Source organism: Cryptomeria japonica, chromosome 2 (genome assembly GCF_030272615.1).
Source record: "Cryptomeria japonica chromosome 2, Sugi_1.0, whole genome shotgun sequence".
NCBI classification, from domain to species: Eukaryota; Viridiplantae; Streptophyta; class Pinopsida; order Cupressales; family Cupressaceae; genus Cryptomeria; species Cryptomeria japonica.
Genome location: NC_081406.1, coordinates 674,187,794 through 674,195,055, shown reverse-complemented (window position 1 = coordinate 674,195,055; position 7,262 = coordinate 674,187,794).

Genomic DNA, 7,262 nt, shown 5'->3' with positions numbered 1-7,262 from the left:
TCTCACCCTTCCCTAATGAAGTGCAAATGCAAATCATAGAATTTTAGGGGCCTTTCCATCCCCTCCAATTAGTATCAAGTTAGAAACTCCATTTAAAATAATACCATATATAGTCGTATGCTTTAATAAGTGAAAATCCTATTTGACATTATGTCCAATTTCTCTACACTAATCACGTTATGGGTTGTTATGGTGTTATATTGGTCCTTTCCCCTTGGATTACAAAATATCTATTTACTTCTATAATTGACCCTTACAACTATTGTGTGTGGAGAAATGTGCTATATATAACAGAATACTTGGAGTTTTCTTTATGTATGCTTCTAATCCTTCAAGATGAAATTAAGTAGGGCACACAAAAAGTATTCCTTCACTAATATGCCAAGGAGAGCATTGTGAAAATTTTAATCTTTTAACAGCAACAAAAAGAATAAATAATAAATAATAAACACATACATGAGGAAAACCATGTAGGGTGAAAATACTCAAACTCCAAAGTATCTCAATCTATTATTTAGTAAACCAAAATTACAATACACTTGCAGAGAAAGCCTCCATACGAATATCACCAACCAAATTTTCAAAGGAATTCTTACAACTTTAAAATATCTACAAACATAGATAACTCCAACTTCCATCTCAAGCACCTAATTATAGAAATACAAAATTCAAAACCCATGAGCTCAAACCACCAAAAAATCTAGTGTCTAAATTATCCCCAATAAAACATGCCTTATGATGTGTTAAAATGCACATCATAAGTTGGTAAATATGTGTAACTCCTCTTTATAGCTCTTTTATGCATCCAATAATTTCTTTCATTTTCTTTTCAAAGTTTTAGAGGCCATAACTTTTGATTTATTGGGTCGATTGGACCCCTTTTTCAAAAACTAAACCACTTTAAGAGATCTACACAACATGCACCATTGTAGATGGTGTCGAGAAATCAAGAATATTTTCTTTAGCAAAAAACTAACCATACAGCCTATAAATTGATTTTTTAATTTTATACCAAAAAATTGCATCTTTTGTACTATTAACTTAGTCTAACTTATTCTTATTGCACATTTTCATTTTAGTCCTATCTTAGTCTCCTATAAGAGGATTAAATGCGGTTTCACCTAATCAAGATGTTTGTTGATCAGGTGTCTCTTGTTAGGGGCATTGATGCCCCTAACATTCCATGTTAATATTTTCATAGCAACTCAAGAAAGGCCAAGCCTTTCTTTGATCTCAACTTCTTTTGACCTTTGGTGTTACCTACCAATTCAAATTTCACCATATTTGACTTCATCCCTGCTGCCTTCTTTCCCCCAGCTTAACCTTGTAGACTGTAGGTAGACTTTGTTTTAAAGATATTTCAACCAAAATCGCTTCCTCGTCATCATCTACCATAGGGGAAGAGCATTAGTTACTGCCCACATTCAAATAATTGTTCACTCCTTGCACGACCAACACCCTAATTACTAACTTTAAAGAAACCAAAAGAAAAATAACTAAAAGTCATTAATAAATTTCACATGTACCAATAGCGACCCATTTTTTACCATAATTGGCCCATTTGTGCACCATTATGGGTACCAATAGTGTATATTGGGGAATTTGTCCATAAAGTATTAACAATTTTAAGTGCACAATTATTGGGGCATCTTTAAGCAGGTATCAGGTGACACTTTGAAATGTGTACTTTCTTACCCTTGCATGCATAATGGATTGCACAATGCACATAGTTATTACCTAGAAGTCAGAACAATAGCTATAAGCAATTAAGTCACATAAGGAGACTAAAAAAAACCATCAAAATATGATGTACCATTTAGAATATGTTGGTGTGCAAATTTAGCTATAACGACTTCTCACGTGCTTCCCTACTATGTGAGTCCTCAAAAGATGCAAAAAGAACCTTCTCTAATAGGTGGATTATTTTCCTTGAAATCCTCCCTTAACACTATGGTGCAGTCACCGGTTAGGAGGGACCTCAAAGAGATTAATCTGGACCGGTCAAGAAGAGTAAACACAACGTGGAAACACAAGGATATGATGGAGGCAATGCAGAACTGAATGAATTATATCATGAAGACTGTGTACAATCAACCAGTAACAATTGGGTTATAGAAACCGACTCACTAGCCTGCTAAATACATGCTTAATTACAGAACATGTCACAATCGAGACCTCAAATCTTTATATCTATCTTCTATGTTCTATCTCTTAATTGATCTCTATTCTAATGCTCAATTACAATGATTTATGCGATCCACGGGGATTCGATCGACCCAAAAAAGGATCAAATGTCGAAGAACAAGACCTAACGTGTAAAAACAACAAGATCAGCCTTCGCCAAAGAAATTCCTCCAAAAAATCCAAAGGATGAAATGTAGATCAAAGGGAAGGTCAGCCACATGTTAAGGAACATTAGAATCAATGCTCGGAGCTCTGCAAGCTACGGAAGGGATCCAGTAGATTCCATTAGATTACAAATGCAAATAGGTACAGGCAACCAATACCAGAAAACTGTTTCGGAAATCGATAGCGATAACTTGCCAGAAAATTATCCAAATGCTCTGAGGTTTGGGAATAAGGTACATGATCAAGTCCTCAAGAAAAAATCCATCTCCTCGAGATCCGGTGAGCCAATGCCATAAAATGCAGAATGAAATGCTGAAACTGCAAAACAGAAAGCAAAACGGAAAGGAAATATTTTTGGTTGATGAAAGATTGCCAAGAACCGGGGATGCTCCTACATCAAACATTCGAGGTTGTTGAAAAAAAGCATCTCACTTTGCTGGGGTCAGAGGAAAACCAAGGTGGTCTACCTCTGCCTGAGAAATCCAAGATGAATCTTCAACTGGTATGTCCTTCCACTTTACAAGATACTCCTTATACTGACTGCTTCGGGTACTATGCCCAATCCTACTGCCCAATCCTACTGCCCAAAATGTCTTCAATCTGATCTAGTTCCTTCCGGGGCAACTATTTCTCCAAGTCTGCAATACTGTCCTCGCTGAATTCTGGTTCATGATATTGATGTAGATCTGCAATGTTGAATATAGGTGAAATACTCAGACTATCTGGTAACTCCACTTCATATGCATTTCTTGCACTGAACTTTCTCAAAATCTTGCAAGGTCGAAACTTCCTCATCTGCAACTTATTATAAGTTCCAATCGGGAATCTCTCTTTTCTCAAATACACCATCACTTCATCACCAACTTCAAATTTCTTATGTCTCCTCTTCTCATTTGCTTTCTCCTTATACTTGTTGTTCATGTCCTCCAAATGTTGCTTAAATTGAATATGTAAGTCCTTTATGTGATCTGCAAACTCTTATGCTTTTGCACTTCTCCGGTCTTCACTGCTAATATCTCTTAGTTCAGATATACCTCTGGGGCGTGCTCCGATAACAATCTCAAAAGGTCTCCTTCTAGTACTCATGTTTACTGAATTATTGTAGGCAAACTCTGCTTGTGCAAGAATCAAATCCCAACTTCCGGTTTTGTCTCCAACTAAGCATCTTAACAAATTTCCCAAGCTCCGATCAACTACTTCTGTTTGTCCATCAGTCTGTGGGTGAAAAGTAGAACTGAACTTCAAATCTGTCTTCATCTTCTTCCAAAGTGTTCTCCAAAAGTAACCAACAAACATAGTATCTCTGTCTGAAACAATGCTCTTAGGCAATCCATGCAATCTCACCACTTCGTTGAAAAATAGGTCTACTATATGCATTGCATCTGATGTCTTCTTACAAGGTATGAAATGAGCCATCTTCGAGAATCTATCCACTACCACAAATATAGAATCATTCCCTCTCTGTGTTTTAGGCAATCCAAGTATGAAATCCATGTTGATATCTTCCCAAGCTCTCTTTGGTACTGTCAAAGGTTTATACAATCCCACATTCTAACTACTACCTTTTGCAACTTGACAAACTCTACAACTTTGCACATATTTCCTAACATCCTTATGAATATGGGGCCAAAAGTAATGCTCACTCACCACAGCTACTATTTTATCAACACCAAAGTGTCTGGCTAATCCTCCACTATGTTTCTCCTTTATTAAATTCTCCCGCATAGAACTCTTAGGTATGCACAACAGAACTCCCATGAATAACATCCCATCCTGAATGAATTAATCCAACCACTTGCTTCTATCTACCATAACTGTTTTGAAAACTGATAGCGATAATTTGTCGGAAAATTATCCAAATTCTTCGCGGTTTGGGAATAAGTAGATGATCAAGTCCTCAAGCAAAAATCCAACTCCTCGAGATCCGGCGAGCCAATGCCAGAAAATGCATATTGAAATGTTGAAACTGCAAAACAGAAAGCAAAACGGAAAGGAAATATTTTTGGTTGATGCAAGAATGCCAAGAACCGGGGATGCTCCTGCATCACACTACTTGTTTGTCACTTGCCCTTGTTGGGCTGGAGGTTGCCCAAATAGGTGGAGCACTTTCTTATAAATCCTTTATTCCCACTACTCATTTGTCACTTGCCCATGTAGGGCTGGAAATTGCCCAAAATCACTCCCCACCTAAATCTGCATCTTCCATCAAACCAGATTCATTTGTTCTCACCTTTGAACCTCCTTGCAAACTATAATCCATATCTCTCTTCCCCATACTACCATTTATATCTACCCCTCTATCTTCCTTTGTTCTTAACGATTGACCTACCACTTACTACTCAAAAATAGGGTTTATTGGAATCTCCTCCATTGGTGTTCCTAATCTGCAAACATTTCTCGCATGGCCCTATTTCTAACAAATCTCACAAACTTCCACTACTTCCTTGATTTCAATCTTTTGTCTCCATAGCCCATGATCTGAATGCAATTCTATTTCTATTGGAAGTGGGGGTGAGGAAATTAATTTATTATATAACCGAGCATAAATATAAAATCTCAAGTACCAATCTTCTCTAGTACATGTTCAAAGGAGCCCAATCGATCTCTAATACATTTCAATATTTCCTAGTCCCAATATTCAGTAGTTAAATTATTGAACCCGATCAGTGTAGGCATCTCCCTTATTTATTCCTTTAGGGGATTAAAGTTCAGGGACTAGTCTCTAGTAAAAAACCCTAACCCACACATAAGAAAAAGGGTAATTGTTGAGGATACAAGTTTTACTTTTGTTTATGGCACAAACAACCAAAAAAAACACATTTGTGAGAGTATTAAGTTACACATCTTATCTTCATTGTTTTTCATCGCCTTCACACCACACATCAAAAGAATATTTAATGGGGTCATTCAAAATGGGTTTCCAACAAATTGGACAACTAGTGTTGTCATCCCTTTGCTCAAAAGTGTTGATATTAACAACCCTTCAAATTACCACACTATAATTATCTTTACCCTAAAGAGAAAGAAGATTCATAGGGAATTTATCTTTGATGACAGCCCCTTGCAAGCAATCAATGATTATAATTACCTTGGCCTTGATTTTCACAATAAACTCAACTAGGAAACATGTAGAGCAAAAAGGATACAAGGGGGATGGAAAGCCTTATACTCATTACATAATAGATGCAAAAGACTTGAATTATGGGACTCAAAAACTAAGAACTCTTTTTGGGTTGCTAGTGGTTCTGGTGGTACTTCATGGATGTGAATTTTGGGGCAGCAACACTTACGAGATCATCTTGGTGGAAGTTCGGGCCTTTCTGGTTGAAGCATCAACTATGATTTGATTGCTAACCTACCTAAGAAGATCAAAGAACATGGAGCTACATCAATGGCCCAAGATGGCAACAACAAAGGAATTAGACAAAAGGAAGAGCATGGATGAAACAAAACAAGTGGATGAATAAGTGTGCTATTAACATAAAAGAGTGCACCAATAACAAAGGGGAAATAAAAAAAAGTGTGTGCAAGGAAAATTTAAAGAAAATACGTGGATAGAACAAATTGAGAGGAAAATAGCATCCTTTGTCAAACATTTTAATCCCACATTCAACCCTACTCAAAAGAACTACATAGGAACGAAAATAAAATGGAAAACAAAAATGTTAATGGCTCAATTGAGAACTAGTTCACACCAACTTAGATGTGAAACCGAAAGAAGAATGGATAGATAGAAAATATTGTTATTGCACCCAAAAAGTGGTGGAGACGAAATGGCATTACATCATGAAGTGTTCAACATACAACGATATTCAGATCAATTCTATTGAGACACTAAATGTCAAGGATAACCAAAGTTGCTACCTTCCTAATTAAGATACATGGTAGAAGATCCAAAATGCAAAAAGAAAAAGAAATTAAGTGTACATGGATTGTTGGTCTCTTCTTCGTGGTCCTTTTGTGCTTATTCGATTTGTTGGTTATCTGGGGTCCCATAGGTTGTTTGGCCTCGTGGATGTCATTAAAAATGTTCATTTACTCATCTTGCAATCTCTTCACACTCCCATTCAAACTATTACTACCAACAGCTAGAGCAATGCATCTATTAATGTTGGGTTTAATAGGGATCACATTAGCACTTGTAGCTTTGGGGATCATGCTTTGGCGTCCATACCATTTTTTTGCATTTGACACTTTTGCCTTCTCATTCTCACTCCCATGGTCTTGATCGTGTCCCAACTCCTCCAACAAGACTTGGTACCACTCCGTTATTCCCATCTTTTCAGAGGAGGTATTAACTCAATATTACTAATAATAAAAATTAAAGCTAAAAATGTTTGAATTAAGTGTAATCACGATTTCTTATAGCTTGGGTTAAAAACAATAAAAATTAATTGAAATGAATGACTTGAATGACTTGAATTTTTTTAATAATGTTTATGAGACTAGAGAAGTCTATAGGACCAAGAGCAACAACAAAAGAGTATCACTCTTCTTGATAAGGTTTATAAGGTTTGTAAAATCATCTTGATGTTTGATCTTCTTCAATGGATCTTATTCAAAAAGTGTTTGAGATTTATCCAACCTTGCCTCCTCAAATAAGGTGTTTAGATTATCTTTTTGTGATGTCTTTATAGTTGATACATATGTTGTAGCGTGATGTATCATTCTATCTCCACCGTACCTTTGTCAAAAAATATGCATGTTCTCTTTTTCCACTCCTTAGGTATCAACCATCTATTGGTTTCACACCTAAGACAACGTGAAAGTCCTCAATCCAACGATCAACATTTTTACATATTAAACTTATTATCAACTACTATGTTAAAAAACTCATAATGGTATCACGTGGAGTTTAACTTCTTGGAAATAGTAAGATTTCTTTCAACCAAAATGCTTTGTCCATATGGTAG